The sequence below is a fragment of the Rattus rattus genome, chromosome 4 (assembly GCF_011064425.1).
Source record: "Rattus rattus isolate New Zealand chromosome 4, Rrattus_CSIRO_v1, whole genome shotgun sequence".
Lineage (NCBI taxonomy): Eukaryota > Metazoa > Chordata > Mammalia > Rodentia > Muridae > Rattus > Rattus rattus.
This window is the reverse complement of record NC_046157.1, coordinates 114,709,431-114,733,841: the sequence shown is the minus strand read 5'-3', so window position 1 is coordinate 114,733,841 and position 24,411 is coordinate 114,709,431. Positions and strand designations below refer to the sequence as shown.

General features: G+C 45.4%; 1 protein-coding gene across 1 annotated transcript in view; it reads left to right on the top strand.

Moving 5' to 3' along the window:
* Aff3 (AF4/FMR2 family member 3) overlaps window positions 1-24,411 on the top strand; it is a 464,232-nt gene that overhangs the window by 97,050 nt on the left and 342,771 nt on the right. The window lies entirely within an intron of this gene.

Genomic DNA, 24,411 nt, shown 5'->3' with positions numbered 1-24,411 from the left:
TAACACTTGCATTTCCTCATGCCCACACCATGCATGTGTACAGGCTCCGCCCTCTAAGAACACCCACACCATGCGTGTGTGCATGCGCAGCCTCTGCCCTCTAGAACAAGGCCCTTGCTCGTCCTGCAGAGGTTCAGAAGTGCTAGCCGCACATGCACTTTCTTCCCTGGTTCCATCTAGGTTTTTCTGAATGTTGTGATGGAGGCTGGCTCTTGGAAACACTCCTATTTTTTAAATATACCTTTTATAGATACTTAACTAAAAGTGACTTTGGTCTTTATAATTCTTGATTGAAAAAAAAAAACCATGCCAGTTAAGATAGATCTCTTTGCATGAAGGTGTCCTTCCTGTTCCCCTGCCTCCTGGGGATACTTCAGACTCAAATTAGAGCCAAGTTTTCTAGCCCTAAAGTGGGAAACTACCTCTGAGGGTAGAAGCTGGGTAGGCCCAGCAGGAGACTATTAGCAAGCCTGCTTTGTTTTCCAGTCTTTTCCTTTCTTCCTTGAGAAAACATCTGGAAGGATTACAAGGCTGGCTTCTCTTAAACCACAGCCTCATGTGTGTGCTGATTTCAAATCTGGGGCTAATCAGGCGACTGAGGCCTCTGTGTTTGGTGTCACCATAGAGTTATAGTTTTACAGGAGAGGTACCCTGATGTATACTTCAACCCTCTTCTGTCAAAATTCATGTGGAGTTATTCAGCTATGTAGGAGACAAGGTGGTGGCCGATTGCAGACCAGCAAGAACTGGACTCAGGTCTAGGTCTGGAGCCCAAGTGGCTGAACAGATAGGCCCAGTTTCTTCATATGAGAACTAGAGGAAAAGGCAGTAGTTCTGTGGCAGACACAGTGGGCAGTACAAGGTGGGGTGGTTAGTAAAGTAATGTGGTTAGAGGAAAGTAATATGGTGAGTTCTGGCCGAAGTCAGCTGTGGTTGTGACAACAGTGTGAACGGGGAAGCAGGAAACAGCAACATTGTAAATGCTTAAGTCTCACAGAAGCAGGCCGCTGGGGATTCTGAAAAAGTTTTTTTCTTGTGTGTTTACTTGCTAGAAAATAACCAAAATGTTGACAACTTCTGAGATTATCTCTGGTGGCTATAACAAAGCCCCAGTGGCATGATCCTCCCTTGTTTAATGGTAAGCCCCTCCCGGGGTAGTATTCCCAAGCCTGGGATCATATTCGCTGTTTCTTTGTGTGTTTTCTTGTGAACTGTTACACCGCTGAGCTTTATTTCCAATTACATGAAAGACAGAGTCAACAAGGTTCAGGTGGAGGAAACTTAGACTTTTCAAGCAGTCAGTCCTTAGGATGATATACTGATCAGGGCTGCTGGAGACGCCGCACATTACATAGCACATTTAATTGGCTGAACAGTAGAATCACTGTCTCCACGTGATTACCCGGCATCAGCAATGCCTTTAGAGAAGATAGAGCCTCTCTGGAGCAGTTTGCAGCCCTCCTCCACAGCTGCATGCATGCCCTGGAGCTACTGGCCACATTCCACAGTTCTGGTTTGCCCTAAGTTCAGGGTTCAGGACTGGCATACCTTCAGAAACACTGTTGTCTACGGCCCCTGTTTCTGCAGATCCTGTCCAGGTTTGAGAGTGAGAAGTGTGGCTGATAGGCCCTGTAACAGGGGTCATGATAAACCCTTACATCTACAACAGTGATTGGTGTGCAGGCTGCGCTCAGAGAAAGTCTCTGAAGTAATGAGGAGTCATGATTACAAATAACACTTGCAGATGGCTGTACACCCTTTACTTTCACCTCTAATGCACATCGTCCCAGACATTTTGACAGCCTGAATCTGGAATTGAGGTGAAGGCCGTGAATACACTAGGGTAGAAGCTCTAGGAAGGCAGGGGTTTTCATCATGACTGTTTAGTCCGCCAGCGGTGGTGGATGCAGTTTGTGCTCAGTAGACGAGTTCTAAATTAGCTCTTTAACTTAAAGGGGCGAGCTTAAGTCACACCTTTGCGTTAACTAGGACTGAACTCTTCTCCATTAGGGATGTTCTTCCCCACATTGAGCCCTCAGTAATTTGTTAGGCTTTGTATTGGGAAAGGAGTTACATACTTGCCAATGTATAATTTATGACTGCTGACCTGAAGAGGAATGGGAACTGGATTCACTGATGTATAAACACAGCACATATCAAATGCAACACTGAGTTGTGCTCTGGCCTCACAAACAAATGCTAAGAGGTCTTGGCTCTATAGGGATGCTCTCCCCTTCCCCCCTTCCCTCTCCTTTCCTTCTTCATCCTGCTCTTCCTCCCTTGCTTCTCCTTTTCTGTGTGGTCTTCACAACAGAAGATGCCCTCCTCTGTGTGTGTGCGCGCACACATGTGTATGTGTGAGTGTGCATGTGTGTGTCTGTGTTTGTGCACTAGAGCTCCAGTGCATGTGAATGTGCAGGTATGTGAGAATGTGTGTGTATGCATGTGTGCGTCTTTATGTGTGTGTATGCATGTGTGCGTCTTTATGTGTGTGTGCTGTGAGTGTGTGTAGGTATGTGAATGTGTGTGGTTCTTTTTGTGCATGTGAGTGCACATGTGTGTGCATGCATATGTGTTGTATATGTGTATATGCATGTGTGTGTCTGTATATGTATACTGTGAGTATGTGTGTGCAAGCACACATGCATTTGAGTGTACATGCGTATGTGCATGCCTGTGTGCTGCATGTGTATGCATACATGTGTGTCTGTATGTGTGTGTAAATATGTGTGTCTGTGTGTGTGTGAGTGTGCGTCTGTGTGTATATGTGTGTCTGTGTGTATGTGTGTGTTCCTGTGTGTGTGTGTGTGTGTGTGTGTGTGTGTGTGTGTGTGTTCCTGAGGATGATCTGCTCTCCAGCCACAGGCCAGGTAGGAGCTGAGTGAGAAGATTCAGGGATGAGGAAGTTAATGAGAGGGGCTGAGGGAAGAGGGGAGAACCCACACTTCCAGCCCCCTGCTGCGTTAAGTTTTAATGGACTTTAGCATTCAAGAATGTAGCTAGTCCACCCCCGTGCCTCTCTCCTCTGTGTGTTGTCCCTTACTGTATCAATCCTGCTCATCATGGTTCCTATTTCAGTTAATCGTGGCATCGCAGTGTTTCGTAGTCGGCAGACATGATCCACATATTGACCAGAGCCCTGTTTGTTTGTTACCTCACAGATCCCTCCATCACAGACATTGATGCTTTCACAGTACTCGAGTGCCAGCTTTAAGCATTCTGTTGATGCGCAGTAAAGGTTGACCTTGTCTGTGTGACAGAAAGGTAAACAGTAGGAAATAGAAGAGCCCAGTTCCCTCATTTGTCTGTAAAAGCCCTAAAAACAAATATAGATTGGCCTCTTTTACCTGGTGACCCTTGGCCCCTCGGGAAACAGGACTTCAGCAATGGACAGCCCTGTATCTCCCATGGACATTTGATGTCTTCTATTCTGGCTTCAGTTTTCACAGCTAAAGGGGAACACCTAGCCAGTTGTGGCTGCCTTCCCAGCTTTAGATGACTCTGGCCCCTCCCTCCTAAGGCTCCCCTGCACCCCAGTCTCTTAATAACCTGTGCTTGGCTTCTCCTGTGTCCTAGGGTTTCATCATTTTTGACTGTGTTCTTTTTCCTGCCTTTGATTATTAGTTTCTGTCGAATGTGTCCTTGCTCCGTCCCTTTGGGCAGCCTCTCACCCAGGGTCATGTCAGTCTTCCCTATATTATAATAAAGAACGTCTTAGCATGGATTTCCAGAGCTGCCTTCCCTGCTCCATGATTGCCAGTTGAACTAATTACTCTCCTAAAATTTCAACCATTTCATTGTATGCGATACATGTCCTGTAGAGGAGAAGGCAGGGCAGGGGGAAGGGCAAGCATGTGGGGTTGGAGAATAGAGAGCAAGCTCATAAACTAAGGGGTGCATGTAGAGAAGTGACTGAGGGGTTCTAAGAGCTCTTATAGATGCTCTAAGTCTCCAGCATCTACACCAGGTGGTTCGCACCCTTCTGTTACCTGTTACCCCAGTGCCCTCTTCTGACCTGCTGGACATCTGCAGGCATATATATCTCCTCGCATTGGGATGGCCACGAAGCAGTATGCTGAGCAGAGTAAGGAGAGCCGTGGAGACGGGATGCCCTCCATGGAGGTCTGGTAGGCCACAGGAAGGATCTGAACTTCTCTGTGAAGGAAAACTTGGGTGCCACTGAATGATTTGGCCTGCTGGAGTGCCATGATGTAATGGAGGAATGAAAAGAACCAGTCTGGCTGTTGGATCGGGATGACCCGTAGCAGAGGTAGAAGCAGGCAATGAGGCAAGAGGTTATGGAGTCTGTGAATAGGAACATTAGTTACAGCTGGATCTGTGACCAGAAGACCCAAAAGAAAGAAATGATAGAATATTTCTATAGGGGATTTTTTTGTATGTATTTTTTTTTCTTACTGAGTCAAAATAAGAAAGCAAAGTGTCTTAGTCAGGGTTTCTATTCCTGCACAAACATCATGACCAAGAAGCAAGTTGGGGGGAGGGGAAGGGAACTTAGACTTCCATGTTGCTGTTCATCACCAGAGGAAGTCAGGACTGGAACTCACACAGGGCAGGAGGTAGGAGCTGATGCAGAGGCCATAGAGGGATGTTATTTACTGGCTTGCTCCCCCTGGCTTACTCAGCTTGCTTTCTTATAGAACCCAAGACCACCAGCCCAGGGATGGCTCCACCCACAATGGGCTGGGCCCTCCCCGCTTGATCACTAACTGAGAAAATGCCTTACAGCTGGGTCTCATGGAGGCATTTCCTCAAGGGAGGCTCCTTTCTTTGTGATGACTCCAGCTTGTGTCAAGTTGACTCACAAAACCAGCCAGCACACAAAGAATTGTTTGGATTCCTGGTTTGAGAGGATGTCAAGAGGACTGGCGCTATGCACATGGTGTCAGGAGTGAGAGGCAGCTCTCCATTTACATGGTATTGGGCTAAGGAGCAGAGAGCACAACCAGAACCAGGGCCAGGCTGTAAAAGCTCATGTGAGGTGACCCACTTCCACCACCACCACCTCAGGCTGGGTCACCTCTTGGACAGCACAGCCTCTCAACCTGTAGGCACTGCAGGCCCTTGGACAGTCAAGTGCTCAGACAAAAGTTGGCAGGGCATCCCAGTCAAACTGAACTGAGGAAGGGAGAAGAGAATCTCACTGGCTACTACTCACAGTGTGCAGAAGGGGAGGCTGGACCCTGGATGATTTTGAAGGAGAGTCAATAAGGTTGCCGACAGCTCAACTGGTGAGGGAAAGAGCTGAGGACAGGTTTGACCTGAGCTGTGTGAAAAGGAACAAGATGTTTTCACTTGAGGTGAGAAAAGTATGCAGTAGCAAACCATGGGCTGACTTGAGCTTTTTAACACCGAGTCGCCGTTTACATGCGCAGGTGAGGAGATGGCAGGACACAGACAGTCCACTCCACCAGTGCAGAGCTGCCGAGGAAGGGAAGCCATTCTGGGCCGGAGAAGCAGATTTTGAGTTTCAGGGGTACACTTGGTGTCACCTTACTGAGGCTGGCCGAGGTGGACTTCACCCTGGGAGTCAGTGTGGCCAAGGTAGAGAACTGAGCCCTTCCTGCAGTGAGGAAGAAGTCAGTGTGAGCAGAAGGAGCCCTTCAGAGAAGAGACCCGCAGGAAGGAAGACGGCCGAGTGATAAGGCGGCATGCTGGTATGAAGAGACGCACCCATGGTTGCCCTGTTGTTAGAATCAGTTACACGGAAGTCTTCAGTTACGGTGTTGAGAGTCCCGGTTCCTAAGACAGATCCGATAGAGGGTTTAGAAACGTTACCTATAAACTATTCTTTGTGCCAAGGGAAGAAAAGATTTTGAAAATACTGTCTTAGTTGTAAAAATTTACATCACACTAGGAGCATAAGGCTGAATAAAAGGAAGAGTATCATAGTCTGGAAGAGCGCTCACCCAGCATTCGGGAGTGGGACCTTCTGATCCTGTCTAAAGGCTGATGCCATTGAACTGAGATAAAGGGGCATGCGACCGTCAGTGAGCTGACTTTCCTCCTCGTCATAAACATGTCCTCGCAGGCCATGGATAGACTGGAAATACTCAGTGCTCAGGATTCAGCCCTTACGTCACTGGTTTGTCATATGATTTACTTCATTCAGATCAAGATTAATTTGCATAGTTTTTCAGTAACCCCTGTAAAACCATTTTGAGTGTTTTAAAGCCTTTGTTAATATAAATTAACATTCTAACAGCACTCAGAAGGCTGAGGCAGGTGGGTCTCTGAGTTCGAGACCAGCCTGATATACAGTTTCAGGACAACCTGGGCTACACAGACCAAACCAAACAAACAACAAAGAAGAATTGTAGAATATTTACAGAACTGTATCTCAGTGTTCAGGAACCTTTGAAACGTGGAGAGCTCTTTCAGCCTGCAAGGTTGTTCTTCGAGTTCAAGGAAGTGTTAAAAGGCTTGAGTGCCGGCTTTGCGGATCTGCGCACTCTAGATGTTTCTCTATCACCGCTTCCACACACTGTCCCCTTGGCAGTTGTTACTACGCCTGAGACTCACATCAAGATCTGCCGGCCGTGCTAGCATGGCCCCACACCATACTAGCCCCAAGCATTCTATAGCCTAGCACTGCTTCCTGTTACCGACTCTGCTCACGCTCCCAACAACCCAGTGAAATCATGACTCAGCAAACTGTTACCCAACAACCAGATTCATATGTTAATTGCTCAACGTACAATACATCCACACAATTAACTTACAACCAATTGATTAGGATATAAACTGCCCACCTAGATAAGATATATTTCGTTCATCTAGACATACAAAGCTCTGTACACATCCATCCCTTAAGATTAATCAAAACAACCTGTAAATGTGCAGAGAGAAATCTTAACATCTGCTGCCATGTTCTCTCAGCCGCTCCCTCTCCTCTCGCTCAGGTCTCCTCTCTAAAACTTTTCTCCCGCCCATCCTTCCTTCTCGTCCAATGACAGGTCTCGTTCTATCCTGTACCTGCCTTCACCTGCATAATGACATCAACCTACTCTGTTGGACACTTTGGCCTCCTCTTTCCTGAGCTCCCCAGCCCTTCCCAGTGATTTATCTCAGGGCTTTTCTGTCACCTTCTGAAGCCGTTCCTGTTGGCCTGTGGCTCCATTTTCAGTCTCTGCGTTCCGCTGTTCCTGGGTTTTAGGAATCCGTTCGCCACAATTTTTTATATTAGTTTTTAAATCAGCTTTGTAAGTTATGAAATAATTTATCATGTGAATATATAGTTTTGTGCTTTATTTAAAAAATATGCCTCTCCAAGAGTATATAAATCATTTTTTCTAATAACTTATAAGAGTATGATTATGCTCTCTGTTTTAATCATAAGATTAATTCATCAATGTGATTCACTTCTCATGAAAAAAAAAACAAAACTGGAAACCCAACGTCATTTCACTTGTTTGATTTATAGTCAAGTTTTCTATTTAAGGAGCATTTTCTAGTACCCAAAATCCTTAGGATGAGAGGCTGTTCTGTTTATTATACATTTAGTAGAGAGGCTGTTCTGTTTATTATACATTTAGTAGGACATGAAGCTGGTTCAGAAGAATTCCATGTAAATGGCTCGAAAACAAGACTTCAGTGCCTGTCGCTGAGGCCCGGGGTGGTGGGTGTGCTGTGGATTTGGGCTCCTGTACAGGGCTTACTCTATTTCTTTTAATAGACACTATCATTGTATATGTTTATGGGGGTACAGTGTAATGACTTTGTACATCCATCTATCATTAAAAGTACAGACAGAGTATTGGCTTATTCTTAGAGTTTTTGTGGGGAGACTATACCAGTGTTTCTCTTCTAGCTGCCTGGAAACAGCACACCAGTGTTGACCATGCACTGCATTAGCATAGCAGCATGGATTCAGAGCTCAAGCTCACCCTCAACTTCTGTCTCCTCTCTCCTTCCCCCTTCAACCTCTGCTGAGCACTGTTGCCCCTGACTTCCATGCGATGACTTCCTTATTCTCTACTGCATACGAGTAAGACCACAAGACACTGGTCTGTCCATGTCTGGCTTATTGCCTTAATACCATGTCCTACGGGTTCTCCCCCACTGCCATAGGACTGTTGGAATTTTATTCTCTCCATGACAGAAGGGCATTCCTGTGTGTGCCTGCTGGTGCCACGTTTTCTTCTCTGGTCTCCTGTCGCTGTTCAGTTATTCCCACGTCTTCATCTTGGCCACCGCTCCGTAATGGATGTGGCGGTGCAGAATGGCCGCACTGCACGTCTTACTGACTTCAGTCCCTTTGCCGTGGATCTCTGGTACTGGGATGCCTGGGTTACACACTACCACGAGTTTTAGTTTTGGGGACCACCCCACGTTGTTTTTCAGAATAGCCATCCTAATTGACATACCCGGTTACGTACATGCAACAGTGTCCCCGTGATCCCAGGGGGGGCCATATTCCTTTCGATTATCAGAAAGAGGCAGAGCAAAGGGATGAAGTAGCTTGTCTGAAATGGTGCCGCCTGGAAGGAGAGCAGCTTTCTGTCCCATTGGCTCTCCTGAGTCACCCAGTTCCAGCTTTAGGCTGGAGGTAAGGACTTTATGCTGGGTTACTGTCCAAGGTAGGGCTGCTATTACTATGCTGAAACACCATGACCAAAAGCAACTTGGGAGGAAAGGGATTATCTGGCTTTACTTCCACATCATAGTCCATCATTGAAGGAAGTCAGACAGGAACTCAAGCAGGGGAAGAACCTCAAGGCAGGAGCTGATGCAGAGGCCATGGCAGGATGCTGCTTACTGGCTTGCTCCTTATGGCTTGCTCAGCCTGCTTTCCTAGAGAACCCAGGGCTACCAGCCCAGGGATGGCACCACCCACAACAGGCTGACACCAATCACCAATTAAGAAAATGTCCTATAGTTTGGTCTACGGCCTGTTCTCATAGAGGCATTTTCCTAATAGTCCTCGCAGATGACTTTAGCGTGTGTCATTTGACAGAATGCTAGTCAGTACAGTCACCATGTGTCCAGATTCTGTTTTCATCATAGACATGACTGCTTCTGTCTGTCTGTCTGTCTGTCTGTCTGCCTCTCTGCCCTTGCAGCTCATGCCTTTATGAGCCCTCGATAGGAAGGGATAATTTTCTCTAGCCTCAATTCTCAGTACCTTATTACAGTGTATAGCTGTATATCGTTCCTTCTTTTGAATTGTTTCTTAGTTAAAATGCCATGTTTGTATAATTTTTGGGCTGGTTTCTAAAAGAGTAAAGCCTATAGAGTCATGAAATGTATTTTTAAAAACTTTTAAAAATAGGACAACATTCACTAGTATATTACCCTGGTTTGGTAATTGTTCAAAGATTGCTACAAAGTGTGTGAATTGGATGGAAGTAGGTATAAATATAGCCGCTAATATCAGTTCCTTTTAGTCAATACAGAAATGTCTCTGGATAATAAGTGGATTCCTATCTAAATTCATGAGTTCTCCTGTGACATTTGGGTTGAGCTCGAAATGGATTAATCTCTTTCTGATAAAGTTTCATAAGCTGTGATTTCTCTGGTGACCACATTTAATTAGATATTAAATAAACTGCTTATCTTTGTACCAACAGGTTTATGACTGCATTCCCCGCTCTGAGCTGCATTTCACAGATTAAATAGCTAACAGGAACACGATATGTTTAATAAACATATACGTACCTGTGTGCATGCTACACATCTCCACATACATTTCCATAATCAATTATCTAGTCAACCGTAATAGCTTAGCATTAGAAATTAAAACATGGGTGGGGAAGATGCCTCAGCTACCAAAGCAAGGCCCACAGCTAAAATGTCACAAATTGAAACATACACATGCTTACACGAAAGGGAAGGATTTCAGGTAAGGACAGAGACAGAGCCGATAGTGTAAGTGTGTGTATCCTACAGTGAGCTGGTAGTGTTAAGTGTGCACGTCCCCCACACTGAGCCGGTAGTGTAAGCGTGCACGTTTACACAACAGTGATTTTATTTTATTTTCCAGTTACTCACATCGTGCCTCCCTGAGATGGCTGTGCCTCCCACACTTATAGACATTTCATTTGCTCTCGCTAAGACTAAACGTTTGCCAATAGGATTCTGGAGCCGGGAGCCCCACCCACCACTTGGAATGTGGTGACACCCGGCTCACCCTTCCCTCCCCCGTGTCCAGCTGTGGAAATGGGGATGAGCTGTTCTTGAGAGTATTGAGTAACAGAGATTCATTTTCCGTCCTGCTGGAAGGGACCACGAGAGGGACCAATCTAGAAATAACAGGTGACCTTTAGTGTGCAGATCAGAGATGCAGAGGACCTGAGTTACTAGCACGTCCTAAGGCCCGAAATGGAAGGAAGATCAGCCATTTATAGGTTACCTGAAGGCATTATGCATTATAAAGGATTTAATCTTTCTCACTTCTTGTCAGTTTGCCCGGAACGGTTCACACTCTCTGGAAATTTCTTTAGTTTCATCACGTCTGAAATTGGAGGGTTTCTCACCTGTCTTAATCCTTCCTCTGCTGTGGGACGAGCTTCTACGGAGGACTGTGTGGAGGGAGGTGAGGTGGGGTCATATCTGAGAAGAAGTGTGCACAGTCCAGCTGTCTATGCCAAGGGTGGACTCACTTCAGGGCATCCAAACACCCAATTTACAGTTTTGAACACACCATAGAGCTTTATTCTTGGGGACATCCAGGCTTAAACAGCACCCCTGTTGCCATCTCTTTCTAAGTTCCCTCTTTTCCTCTTCTTAAAGACAGGCTGAGAAAACCACGTGCCAGGGCCTTGGATGCTTGGTGTGTGGATGGTGTCTCTGGTTGCTGTTCCCCTCTATCCTTACCTTCCATGCCCATGAGGCTTCTCCTCAGATGCCTCTCATAGTCTTCCAGATCTCGGTTCTCCCTTCCTGTTCGACGTTGTCATTCCCACTGACCCTTCTAGTCCTTTGAATGTCTGCCATTTCTTCCTCACTCACCACCCATTGGCTGTATTACCTGATCAGCCATCTTGAGGTTCCATCATTAAAAAAGAAAAAAAAAAGGGCAGGTTCATTCTCTCTGTAGACTAGAAAGCAAATGTTTTATGGAAAATATGAATTAAAAATAATTTAATCTCATCATTAATTTAAAATTGTAATTGTAGTGGGGGAAAATGGTGTTTTCACCATTTTTTGAAGGGAATATGGTTCAGTAGTGTGAAACATCCAGTATTTTCACTGTTCAGCAAAATTGCATAGTTGATAAGGAGTCTCTCCCATCCCCTGAGACACTTGGAAGTCCTTTTATATCTAATACAGTATTTGTTAGGTGAGAAGGTGTTTAGGAACTTCATTCTGATTGCTTCAAAGCATGTACACAATGGCGTGATTTCTACTGGAGCTGTTGGGCTGCGCGTTCTAAGTGTGCTGCGTCCCTCCCTTTCCTGGGTGTCTCCGCCGTGAGAAGGGACTGCTTCGATCATGTCTGCTGGGGCCAAGATGGTTGATAGGTCTTAATTTCTCTTGAACAATCCCCATAATAACCATGCCTCTGTTGGGTACACCAAGAACCCCCACCCCCACCCCCCAGCTAATATCGCTAACTCGCTATAACAATTAAAGTGGGGAAGAGAACTCTCGAGATGAGCAAGGTGTTTTCCTAACACTGAAACCTAGGCTTCCCCTCCCACATTCCATGTTGTGGCTGAAAGGGGGTTTTCTCCTTGGTCTCTCCGTGAGCCTTTGTGCTTTTATTTTTGAATCTCTAATTACCTTGAACCCCATTCCATTGAATCCCCAAAGGTCCCTTGAGAGAGGTTGCTCCTATGTTTCACCAGCATGTACTTCTTGTTGTCAATCTCTTTCCAGGTTCGTTGGAAGTCCGTTTCAGTATTAGCTATAGACAAGACTGTATTTTTCTACAATAACATACAGTGAAAGATAAATTGTAGCATGTGCTTTTGCAGTTCCATTAGCCGTTTGTTTCCTCTTCTGGGGCAGTGTTTGGTGTCTCCTATGACTCTTCTGCAGAACTCTGAGTTTGAGGGGTGTCCGGGGTGTCTAGAAAGGGCATTCAAGTTATACTTGATGCCTGTGTGTATTTATGGATCTCTGAAAAACTCTAGGCTGTAGCAGTACTCCCTAAATGAACTTTACCTCAGAGTACAGCACTTAAAGGATTAGTAGTATTGGGAAATGTTGACTAGAAAATACTAACCTGAGAAGTAAAAATCTTTAAGCCACTGAACAGGACACTTCAAAATTGGAGCAAGTGCTCCTTTGATGTTTGAGAACCTGGTGTGAGGAGCAGTCAGAACGGAAGAATTGTCTCCCACGACCACCACCACCCATGAACCTTCCCTCCTCTGTGCGTTTACAGTGAATCTCTCCATCCCAGAAAACGACATCATCCATTATGGCCAACCCCATGAAGGAAAATTCTCACCAAAGCTTGCGTGTGATTGCCTTCTGGCTTCATTCACATTACCCTCCCCCATCCACTTTGTGGCTCATCTGTCATCCATCTGTCAGTCTACCTATCCATCCTTCCATCCGTTCATCCACCGTCCACATGCATTCCTGGGGGGTGGTACCGTCTCTCTTACTTGCTCTCATCTTTTGTACAGAGTTCAGGGCTGAGCCTGCAGGGGCTTCCTAACTGGGCTTTGAATGAAATAGCAACACTGTAGTGAAATCGCACATTGGTTCTTTGCATAGAAGGTCCTCAAATATTTTACAAGAGAACAAGAAAACAAGTGGGATAGCACTGGAGACCAGGAGAAAGTGTACATTTTCTGTTGTACATTCTGTCAGAGTTCTGGCTGGACACTATGTTTTTGAAACATACAAGTATTCAAGAGTGAGATCATGGAGAAAACTCTTCCTGTGGGGTAGCAGATGATAGTGGGGACCTTCAGCCCTCTAAGCATGGGTTCAAATTTGAAATGCTATGACTTTGTTAAGGAGACAGTCTTTGTTTCCTAAAATTTTGTCTGTAACAGAGATCTTTAAGATAAACATCCAGTTACATGTAAGTGAGAGTCTAACATTCTGACCCCAGCTAAACTGGGAAGTTAAAATTAAATGTTCCAGGAGCCCACGCCACCCTGAGGCCCTCGCTAGATTGCAGACCAATTCCGATGGGAAGGTCTATGGATGGATCTTGACAGCATTAGCTGTCTTGACATAGCAGCCCCACCTATCAGCGTATAGCCGTGTGTTTCTGGACTCATTGTAGGTGAGAGCAGTTGGGCAGAGAGCTCTTTTCTTGCATCTCCTGTGTGGGGTGCATTGTCTTGCTAGGTAAGATCTCTAGGACTTGCACTTTCATCAAGTGCCTGAGAGATGCATTACAAGACAAGGCTCTCCATCCTTCCTTTGAGGTTTAATGGTTTAAACATTAATGACTACACAGGCTCAGGCTATCAGAAGAGAACTCGGCCTCTGCAGCAACATTAAAATAGATGAGCAAACACAAAGGAGGAGGTCGGCTGGACTCTCCTTTCAGAGTAAAGGAAACTTCTTTATGCCTTTGACCCCCGGTGCATGCACCGAGGGTCACCAATTGAGATGCGTGGCCATGAAGCTACTTAGGGCAGAGTGCGTGTGATTGTGTTGGCAATGGTCGCCCCTTTTTGTTCACCCACGACCTAACTGGGTTGAAAGCCTCTGTGGACATAGTGCCCTCTTTCACACCACCCTCCCTCTCCTGGCAGAGTACATCTTCCTGACTACCGGTTTCTTCTGCAAGTACTCCAGTATGCCAGCGGCCACCCAGCAGCTCAGTTTCCACTTGGCCAAGGGCAGTTCTCACAGAGGACTCTCCCATTTAAATACCAGCCGCCCTCAACAAACTACAGCTCCATATGTTTGGTGATGGTGGGGGTGTTTTCAGTCTGAGGCTAATTCTAAAATCCTGCGGTGTATATGCATGGAGAGCACAGCCATGGACCTTCCCTCTGCAAAGCCTTTGTTAACACATGATAAAGCATGTCCTAGGTCTTAGGACATACCGGGCTATCTTGAGCTGGCCAGATCATGCATTTTCATGTCAGGGTTACCTTACTTACATGTCTGGACGTCTGTTTTGTATGTAAACCAGCATCACAGATCACTGCTTAGAATTCAATTAGAACTATAGTATATTGGAATTTACATGTTCTCATGTATTTTCTTGTTGTTAACCATAATAGTGTGTCATTCGGTACATAATAGAATACACGTGTGTGTGTGTGTGTGTGTGTGTATACCATTGACCCCTTTGGAGAGGAAAATCGATTTCAAGTGTTAGACAGGACAGTCTAAGATATATGCTAGTAGTCTAAACTCCAGCACTCCACCAGTTTAGTCCTTCAGAAAGAAAAGCACGTGTGGTCCGGTGTCTGCTGCCGCCCGGTGCCCTGAAGCTTCATGAACACAGGCAGGAAGGAGCTTGGTGAAGCTGAGGCTGAGGGGTGAGTGCGGGAGAGCTGAGGGCTGACCAGTCTGACCAGGGTCAAGGCAGGAAACCTAGCGCATGCCTTAGCTTCTTCTCACTTTTCCCCATTCATTAGGGAAGAACAGTCTGTATGTTAAAAACAAGTGATCCCGAGGAAAGAACATGAAGACTCTTTCTATAGCAAAGATACCCATGAGCCCAAATCACCCAAATTAAGTACTGTGCATGACCTGCACGACCGCTTGGAGCCGCCTGGCCAAGTGAGGGAGGCCACGTCACCAATTTCTAACAGCAAAGTTACTTTTTGCCCGTTTTCCTTCTACTTTGTACTGTTAGCCTTTTTGTTTAATTGTTGTGAGCTCATCCACGTTGCATGAATCAGAGGTCTTTCTTTCTCACGGCAGGCAGCAGAGATGGCTTTCCATCAATCCACCCTCATCCGCTGTCGGTTGTGGGTTTTTTTTTTTTTTTTTTTTTTTACCGTTTCATTAATTTTATTTCTCTGATTTAACTTCACACCAATTTACCTCTGCAAAGGTCAGGTGTCAGTCCTTTTACCGCATGTGCCGTGCAGCCATTTAACACATGGATAAATGAGGCAGCAATAAATTTAGCAAATTTTATGAGTAGAAGAAACACGTAGCCCATTTTCATTATTCGGGAGAGGTCGAGTTTGCCGGCAATCCACCGAGACTCTAAACATGGAAGACGAGAGTGAATTTGGTAGGATGCCAAAACAAATGTAGTCCTAGATGATGACAGAAACGTATTGAATTCAGGTCTGGACGCTGCCTTGCACGTTGCTGTCGATTGGATGATATTTTTAAGGCCACATTCTCCAGCACAAAAGGTAAATGTGCTCGGGCTGCCTGGGATAAATTTTCTAGTATGTAAATACCCCGCATCTGTGCATTTGTTTTGCTGTGGACATAACCGGCAAGAGTTTAGTGATGAAATCTGTTCTTAATTACGAGAGCAGCTGTTGGAGTGGTAGCCGTTTCCCCTTCTCCTGATGGGAATGTTGCTTGATTTACTCATTTCTGCCTGCATTTTTCTAGCTTGCTAGTGCAGAAAGGGGCCTTTTTGTGAGAGGTTGCAATTTGTTTTCTGTCGGAGAGCCAGTGCAATGGACTGACTCTACCCAGCAGGGTAGTTTTATCTGTTCTCCTCACACCCTGCAAGCTGTCCTACCTCTGCACAGCACCAGAGACCTATAAAATCACCCAACAAATGAGGGAGCTGTTAAGTGTTCTGGCAAGACACTCAGGCAGCCAGCAGCTCTGTGGATTAACTAGATCCTTCTGATTGGGGACGGGGAGGGGGGTTGCTGGGGTGGGCCGAGTTGGACGGAGTAGAAGTAACACAGATGGTATTAATGTACGGTTTGTTTTTAGGTTTGTGGATTGATTAATATGCCTCTTTCTGTTCAGTTGTTTTTGCAGCCACAGAACCATAGCATATTTATGGTCGTGTAATTTGCCCAAACAAAGCGAAATATATTCAAATAATCCTTCAGGCTGGTTCAAATGGAACCTTCTTGGCTAGCCCAGGCTTCCACAAGAGGAGACGATGTATGATTCCCTTAGACATTTCACAGCATATAAAATAGAGACCTTATATGAAACCAGAAATGGAATCTGAGCGGAGATGATCTCCTTTAGTATTAACATTTTCTACTCCAGACTGAATTAAAAAGCTGTGGCGATTCCTTTTCTTTTTAATGGAGAAATCAATAGACTGTTGGGTTGAAAGTGATTGTTTCTCATATTTCAACTCTGGAGACATGGTGCATTGCCCACTCTCGGGTATCTCTGCTTCTACCCCGCTGCTTCCCGCAGCTTGCTGTTCTGAAGTTAAGAGAAGCTGATGTTGCTACATAAAACTAAGGAGCAAGAGAGCAAGCCGAAGATGATGCAAAACAAAGTTGCTCCCTGGGAGGGAAACATTCCAGACAGTGTTTCATTTCGCCCGAAGAAGAAGCAGCCCTCTTGCTCCCGCTTGAAAGCCGAATCCACTCAACTTGTATAGACCTGGGTTTATTTCGAACTCAGTGAAATAAGAGCTAGTGTCATTCTGATTTCGATGCTCTCCCAACACTCTGCAGAGGCAAGTCAGTGCCTTGGAACAGCACTCGGCCTTCTGAAAGCCCCATCCCTGGCGGTGTTCCTCCCTATCTTACTTTAAATCCAGACCAAAGTAGAGCACTTACTTACTCAAGTCGGTTGTTCTGATAAAGCTGGTTTGTGCAAAGAATTCAATGAAGAGAAAGTTCTTCCCATCTGAATTTCCCAAGTGCTCACACTCTGTGACCCCAGCACTTTGAAGTCAGTAGGTAGCAGGAGGCAGGGCCTGCCTGTGGTTCTGAAGCTGTCCTATTAGAAGATGAATAACTCCAGACCTTTGAAGGTCAAGTCTCTGCTTGGTTAGCAGAGAGGCTGTTGAGTAGCATTTGATGCTGTTCCAGGACATATTTATAATAATAATAGTGATCATAATAACAGACATTAATAATTCCCATGTGATCTGAAAGTGAATCATATCATCAAACTGGAAGGGGGAAAGCAGAGATGGTCAAGATATATACGGGCATCATCTTTCATGTAAATAATTGAAAAGCCACAAACCATCCATCAGAGAACGAGACAGACAAGGCAGATGTATGGAGTGGGCTGCAGCCAGCCTTGTCTCTGCCATTGGGGTGGTCATGGTTTCCGGTTGGATGAAGCTGACCCCTGCTCGGAGAACCAAATGGCCACACACTCACACCTGGCTCTTGGGATTGAGCAGAGTTTAGATTCCACTGAATACATTTCTAATTTCTTAGGACCGAGTTTGAGTCAGCCACTCACATAGGAATGATCCTTACGGGGTGAGACTCTCCTGTGCGGTAAACTGTCTGTGGGTTTCCCCTGCGTGCCTGTGTACGTCAGTGTGAGTGTCGTGCATTTTACAAAGGTTATGTCATGTACTTCAGGAATTGATGATCTCCCCTGTCTTTAATTCAAAAGACTTCCCTCGGCCCATCTTGATTTCGTGTATTGTTTTCAGTTGTGAGTTCTTCCTCTGGGTGTTTGCTTTCTTGACAATATGTTGTCTGTTTAAAGGCCTCTTCCTCCCAACCCCTTCCTACCCCCACCCCATCTCCCCACCTCTTCATACGTTTCTAGTAAATTCAGTGTACCAAGTCAAAAATGTGAAGGAGTTTGGGACCCGAGGTCTAGAGAACATTTTCAGTAGTTGTCACAGGAGAAGGAGATTCACAAGGTAAAGCTGAACTGTGTTTTTCTCCTTCTGCTTTGGTTGCCTTAGAACCTCAAACTGAGTTCTAGAAGGAGTTGGCTTGATCTCATTTTGCCTTTGCTAAACACATGCTTGATCTCATTGACTTGGTAAAGAGCTGTATGTGCAGCTCATAGCTTTGAGGCGTATATCCATGTCCTGGAATCTGAACAGGGAAAAAAGGAAACAAAAAACCAGACAAACGAGCAATGGAGAGTACAGGCATAGTCTGTCTCCTCAGAGAGCTTGAAGGGTCTGAATAAAAGAGTCAGAGCACAGATTCATGATGTAGAATGCATGCGATCGTTAACTATTAGTGTAGTAATTTCTCATGACATCTTCAGGTTAACGTGTGAGATAATATAGATACACGTTCTTGTTCAAGTCTTTAAAAACTTTGTTCTCAAATTAAAGGCAGATAGCAAACCAGAAAAGGAATTAGAAACCATCATGTCATAGTCTTTAAGACATAAGAGACTGCTCCCTACTAACTGGGGCGGGGTGGGGATGACTCCAGTGTTCTAAGAAAGATAAAGGCAAAGGCATGGGACACATAAGGACCCCAAGAAGGTGTCGGCTATCCAGAACAATGGGACAGATGAACACAGAACCACACAGTCACTGTCCCCTTGTCTCAGCTTTTTACTTCTCATCTTGTAGAAATGAAAGCTCATCAGAGGGAAGAGGAGGAGAGGAGAGTCAAGGTGGGAGAGAATGTAGGCGCGGTTATCTACTTGAGGGGACAGAACCGATCGTGCCTGTATTCCCTGGTTTGAAAAGTTGAGTGGCATGGCGCTAGAGAGCCGGTGCGGCACCTGAGAACACTTGCCGCTCTTCTGGAGAACAAGCTCCGTTCTCAGCGTCCATCTATGCCTCCAGTTCCAGGGATCCAATGTCCTCTTCAGGCCTCCACAGGCACCAGCCACACATGTGGCACACAGACAGGCAAAACACTCAGACACATCAAATAAGACGAACCAAGGCAAAGTTAAAAAAAATAAATAAATACAAAAACCTTTTAAAATGTTAAATGTTGTGAGGAAACTTTCATGGTTTAAATGAAAAAAAAAATCAGTAAGACAGTATTTAGAGGATTCCAGTTTTATAAATGTGGTCCAATGCCGCCTCTTACCAGAGGCTTACCCAGAGCCCGGGTCAGTGGCTTTATGCATGATCAAGCCCTCCTTTCTTCTTTAGCATCTGGGTTGTTTTTTTTTAATAGCGAACCCAAATTACTTTGACCACCAGAAACAACTTTCATGTTTCAAAACAAGTCTGAGGACTTACAGGTTCCTCAGCTTTGCCGACAGAAGCCTGCGTTCCAGAGGATATTTTGGTTAAATAAAATGCAGTGGCTGAAAGGCACATAATTTTCACAGAATCGATGGGGGTAAAAGAAAATTGATAAAGATAACAACTGTCTGGGGAGCCCTGAGTAAGAAGGAAACACTTGGTCCCGAGCTTAAGGCCAGCAAACCTGGCGCTAATGGAACGGGGACAAGGAAAGCAATTGCCACAAATCAAACCCTTTCATACGGTGGTTCTGTCTGTTACTCCTCAGAAGTAAAAAAAATAAATGAATAAATAAAATAAAGGCCTCATATTGGGGAGAAGAAATTACTGCCATTCTATGTCCTTCTGGCAGAGTTGTCTCAAATGTGCCCTGTCCCTGACAGCCACCTCTCGCCCACTCATGCCCCATGGTATTATATCTGTACATTCGGGAAGGAATACATGGACTCATTAGCAGTGTGTCTGTGGAGACCGACGCCGTTCCTTCTGGCTCTTGAGCCAAGCATCCTTGAGGATGAGTGGAGATGTCTGAACAGTTGGGGAGTTGGGGGGGAAAGCCAACAGCGCGACGCTCATTCCTATAAGTGATGTCACTCCTGCGAATACGGAACTCAAAATCTCCTGTTAGCCGGAGCCTCGCAGTAAGCTGAGGGTGAACTGCTTGCTGTAACGGTCATGGCGCTGTAAACCCGAAGACATCACCGTGAGCCTGCACAGTAAAAGAAGAATTGGCCGGTGACTTAGATTTAACTAAGGGTACACGATTATACTGAGGAGTAGTTGAGAAACAGAGGCGCTGAGCAGAGCAGTGTGTGCTCCTCTACACCGTGTGTGCTTTATGGGGTTCAAGTTGTTGATGCTGGGACTTGGATGGTGGATCTGTAGCAGGAAAGAACACATTGACTCAAAAGAGAGTAGACCAGAGAAGCAACCTTTGAAGGTAGAGAATGGACCAAAGAGATTCCAAAGGACAGGGGTGGGGTCAGGGGCGGGGTCACTCTGCTCTGCAGAAGCTGATGGTCTTCCAGCACACTCATAGGGCTCCTCCCTGAACCTAAATCTTCCCGCTCAGCTTCAGATCAGTTGCAGCCCCTGCCTGAGCTTATGCCCTTTCCAGGAATACCTCCTCTCATGGCACACGGCCTGCTAAATCGAGTTCTCAGCCCTCTTTTCCTTTGAACAGAGGCAGTCCAGTTGAGTGTGGGTGTTGGGTACTTGCTGTGTACCTAACGGTCCTGGGGTTCTACTAATCGCAGGCTCTTTTGAGGAGACTGGTGGGGGCACCAACCTGTCTGTTAAAGAAACAGGTCCTGTTGATACTCTTCCACAGTTTTTTTTTTTTTTTTTTTTTTTTTTTTTTAAAGACAGTCTCGAGTCAGGATCCTTTGCTGCACTCCGCCTTTGCTGGGAGAGCCTTCCTGCCCTTTCTTGCATTGCCCAACCTTGGTCATGTTGTTTGCTGTTAGGCTGTTACAGCAAAAAAACAAACAAAAAAAAACAAAAAACAAAAAACAAACAAACAAACAAACAAAAAACCATAAACTGGGTGTTGTATAAACAGCATCACTCACAGTTTGGAAAGTTGAGTCATCCGTTACCAGTTCGAGCCCCATTCTGGATAGTTTCCCTAATAATTCAGCCAGCTCCAAATCCCCCACGTTCTAAGGCTGTGGCTTTGAAAGTTTAGGTTTCAACCCATGAGTTTGGGAAAGAAACAATATTCAGCAGCCATTCGTTTATTCACCAGTGTGTGCACGCGTTCCTAGAGTTTGTCTGGGGAGAGGCTTCTTAAAATGTCCATCTTCTCCATGGTGATGGCAGCTGCTGGGGTGGGATGGGAGGCATAAATCCAATGGGAATTCTGCCCTTGAACATCAGAGGAAGCAGGCTACTGTCTCTGAATGGCGCTGCCCTGTGGAATGTTCTGTGTTTAGCTGGGGGAATTGGGGTTCCCCAGTATGCTCTAGAGCAGCAGAGATCTGGGCTGGACATCAGAGGTAAGGAGGTCCCTTTCTGGAGAAGCTCTGACAGGGCCTAAGTGATCACCTTGGAGTCATGGCTAAGAGGTTACACTGAAGAAAAGGTTTGGTCAGATATCCGTAGGACTCTGAGCAACTCAATGTCTCTGAAGGCAGACAGAGGCTCAGGACATCTACGAAGCCATCCTTGTAATGAGGGCAGGCACTGACCAGCACATTCCAGCCCCGCCCCTCTGCTAGCTTGAGGCTGGAACAGGTTTCCAGTGGGGAGAGCTGTGTTTCCTAATCCTGTCCTCAGTCCCCAGAATTTCCTTGGGGATAGTAGGTTTTCAAGAAACACAAGATCAGGACTCACATGTGAGAGCAGAACTTACATGAGTTTCAACTTAAAGATTCTGTACTTGGCTTTGAGAACATCTTTTCTCTGAGGAAAGGAAGGGGCCCAGTTCTGCTTCCAAAACAATTAGATTGACCCCTCCTTCTTTGTGGGATCAATCTGCTCAAACTCAGAAGAAAGCTGCCTGAAGTATCAGACCTTAGGGCCGGCTGAATACTCACTGTGTACAACCGAGAGGTTCTCACCCTGGGTTTATGGAGCAGAAGGGAACTAGGCATGGTGAAACCATATTCAAGCCATCTCAGACACTGTCTGTCCTAGATGGCTTTCTTGTTTGCTTGTTGCTTGGTGGTGGTGGTGGTGGTGGTGGTGGTGGTGGTGGTGGTGGTGGTGGTGGTTTTGATATAGGGATCTCACTGTGTTGTTCCCAGGTTGATGTCCAATAGTGACTACCCCCAAAATAGGGAATGTAGACATGTATTAATTTGCCTAGTTCCTGTTTGTAAAAAAAAAAAATCCCTTAAAAAGATCTTTCCATGTCATAAACTTTGACAGCACATGCTCAGATTCCTCATACTTTTTAGTTCAAAGCCCATTTCTTTGGCTAACACCTCCCTGAAACCTTCCTGTATCCTAAAGCCAGTTTAGAATTGGCATTCAGTGTCCTCCTCTCCCCAGGAGAAACAATGTTGGTAATAGTCACTTGAATTCAGAAGAAAAAGCTTGCTAGCATAATTCAAACTTGGTACATTCGGGGCTTTTCTTTCTAAGGAGGAAAAAACAGAAGGGAGGCCAACGAATGATAGTTATTTCTCGGCTGACAGCATCCCACCTGAAGTCTGCCCAGCCCAGGATGAGCCTGGAAGCTTCGATTTGCTCATCTACCACTGCAGAGACTTCCTTGTCTTGACCGTTCCCTTCCAGAAAGACCCAGAGCACACTTGTTTTTGTGGGTTTTGGGGGTTTCCTTTGTGAATTCAAGGAGCGGTTATACGAAATGGAAAGATTTAGCGGACACTGCAAGGCACTCAGGGTTCCATAATTCTGTCAGAACCATGCCTGTCTGGAACAAAACCACTTAAAAACCTGATAAATACTAGGAACTTATATATATATATATATATATATATATATATATATATATATATATATATATCCATCCATCCCTTTAGGAGTTTCTCTGTAGGATTTCATTGAGTGCTTGGACCCCAGGATTGAACCCCTTAAACCAAGATAGGAGGGATTTTAGTCAGAGACGGAGAAGAATCATTTTGTACAAACTCTTAATTCATGTCCACAAAAATACAGTATCTTTCTTGTTATAAAGGGACAGAGTGAAGCAGAGTCTTATTGAAGGTGTAATTCTCTGTGACTTAATTGGAAATTTGATTTAATTTAAATTGGAAAATGCCTTTTCATCTTTGAGGTATTCCCTGCAGAATTTCATGATATCTGATAGGATTTAATCTGGAATAAGAGTTGGCGTTAACCTCCTCCTTGTGATGCAGAAAAGCAGCTCTGCTGCTGGCTACATCTGAGGTGGATGGGGGCGAGCCTGTCACCCTCCTTGTCTTCCTACCTTCCCATCTCTCTGTCTCTCTCTCATCTCCCCTCTGTCTTCTCCCTCTGTCTTCGTTCTCTGTCTTCCCTCCCTCCTTCCCTCCCTTCCCCTCTCTCTATGTGTGTGTGTACTCCACATGTGTGCAGGTACACATGTGTGGGTATGCATGCAAGTGTGGCCAGGCCAGAGGACAGTCTGGGATGCTGTTTCTCGGGAGCCGTCCATCTTGTTTTTCAGATTGGGTTTCTCATTAGCATCACCTGCCCAGTGAGGCCCAGAGATCCTCCCAACTCTGCTCTCCAGTTGTGAGAATATATGCTGAGATGTTTGGGCTACCCCGTCTGGGAGTCAGAGTCAGGTCCTCACGCTTGCAAGGAAAGTGTTACAAACTATGCCTTCTACTCAGTCTGCTTATAAACCAGTTCGTCTACACGACTCATTTTCTAACAGGGACATGCAGGTGCTTCCCACAGCTAGATAGTTTTCTTCACTATGCTTCCACTCAATGAGCAAAATGCCATAAGAAGCTATTCATTCCCTAGGATTTAGTCTACATACATACTCATGCATAGAAGGCTCCGCCCACAGACTTGAAATCAGAAGACATTCTTGCTATCATTTATCAGACAAGTAAATACTGAGTAGGAATTTATTTTGTGCAGATAGTTGGGTGATTTTGATAGATTGCTGGGTTCTTTTCTACCTCATGAATTTTTTTCCAATATATTTAATTCTACATTCTTTTGCCATGGTAGAAGTAAGATCAGCAATTAGGTGGACCTGGGTAGATTTGAACTTCAAGCCAGACATAGGCTTGGCAATTTATAGTTTGTTATCAAGCACACAGACGTAAATAACTGTGGTGAAGCTCGGTCATCCTGGCCTTGGCCTGTGAATGTGTTAATGTACTGCCAGCCTCTGTACACTTGTTACTTCTTCAGGCTTCTGTGTTGGTCCACGCAATACCGATTATTGCAGGGGCCAGCTCCCCTGTCCCTTCAGTGACTGCTCTGTAGGTCTCAACAGCTGAGTTCTTAAGTACCATTAATCTCCTAGGCACAGACAAAGGTGTTGCATCTGGACACAACCGTCTCACCACAGGCTCTGATGTTTTCATTGTGTGTGTCACAACCCAGGGAGAAAGTGCTTCTGTTTCACAAAATTGACTAGAGAAAGAAGAGAGTCAACTAGATCTTGTCTCAGTCCTGTGATGACAGATGTCAACATCTGCATTCATTTCATACTTGACTGCCAAACTAGGTCTCCATGCTCAGAAAGGGACATTGCCCACCGCCCATAAGTTAACAAGAAGTCATTCTCAGTTTTGGCTAGTCACAGAGACTTGCAGTTGTGTGATGGGATAGGGAAGTGTCTTAGTAGGATTTTACTGCTGTTTAACAGACACCGTGACCAAGGCAACTCTCGTAAGGACAACATTTAATTGGGGTTGGCTTACAGGTTCAGAGGTTCAGTCCATTATCATCAAGGTGGAGCATGGCAGCATCCAGGAAGGCATGGTGCAGGAGGAGCTGAGAGTTCTACATCTTCATCTGAA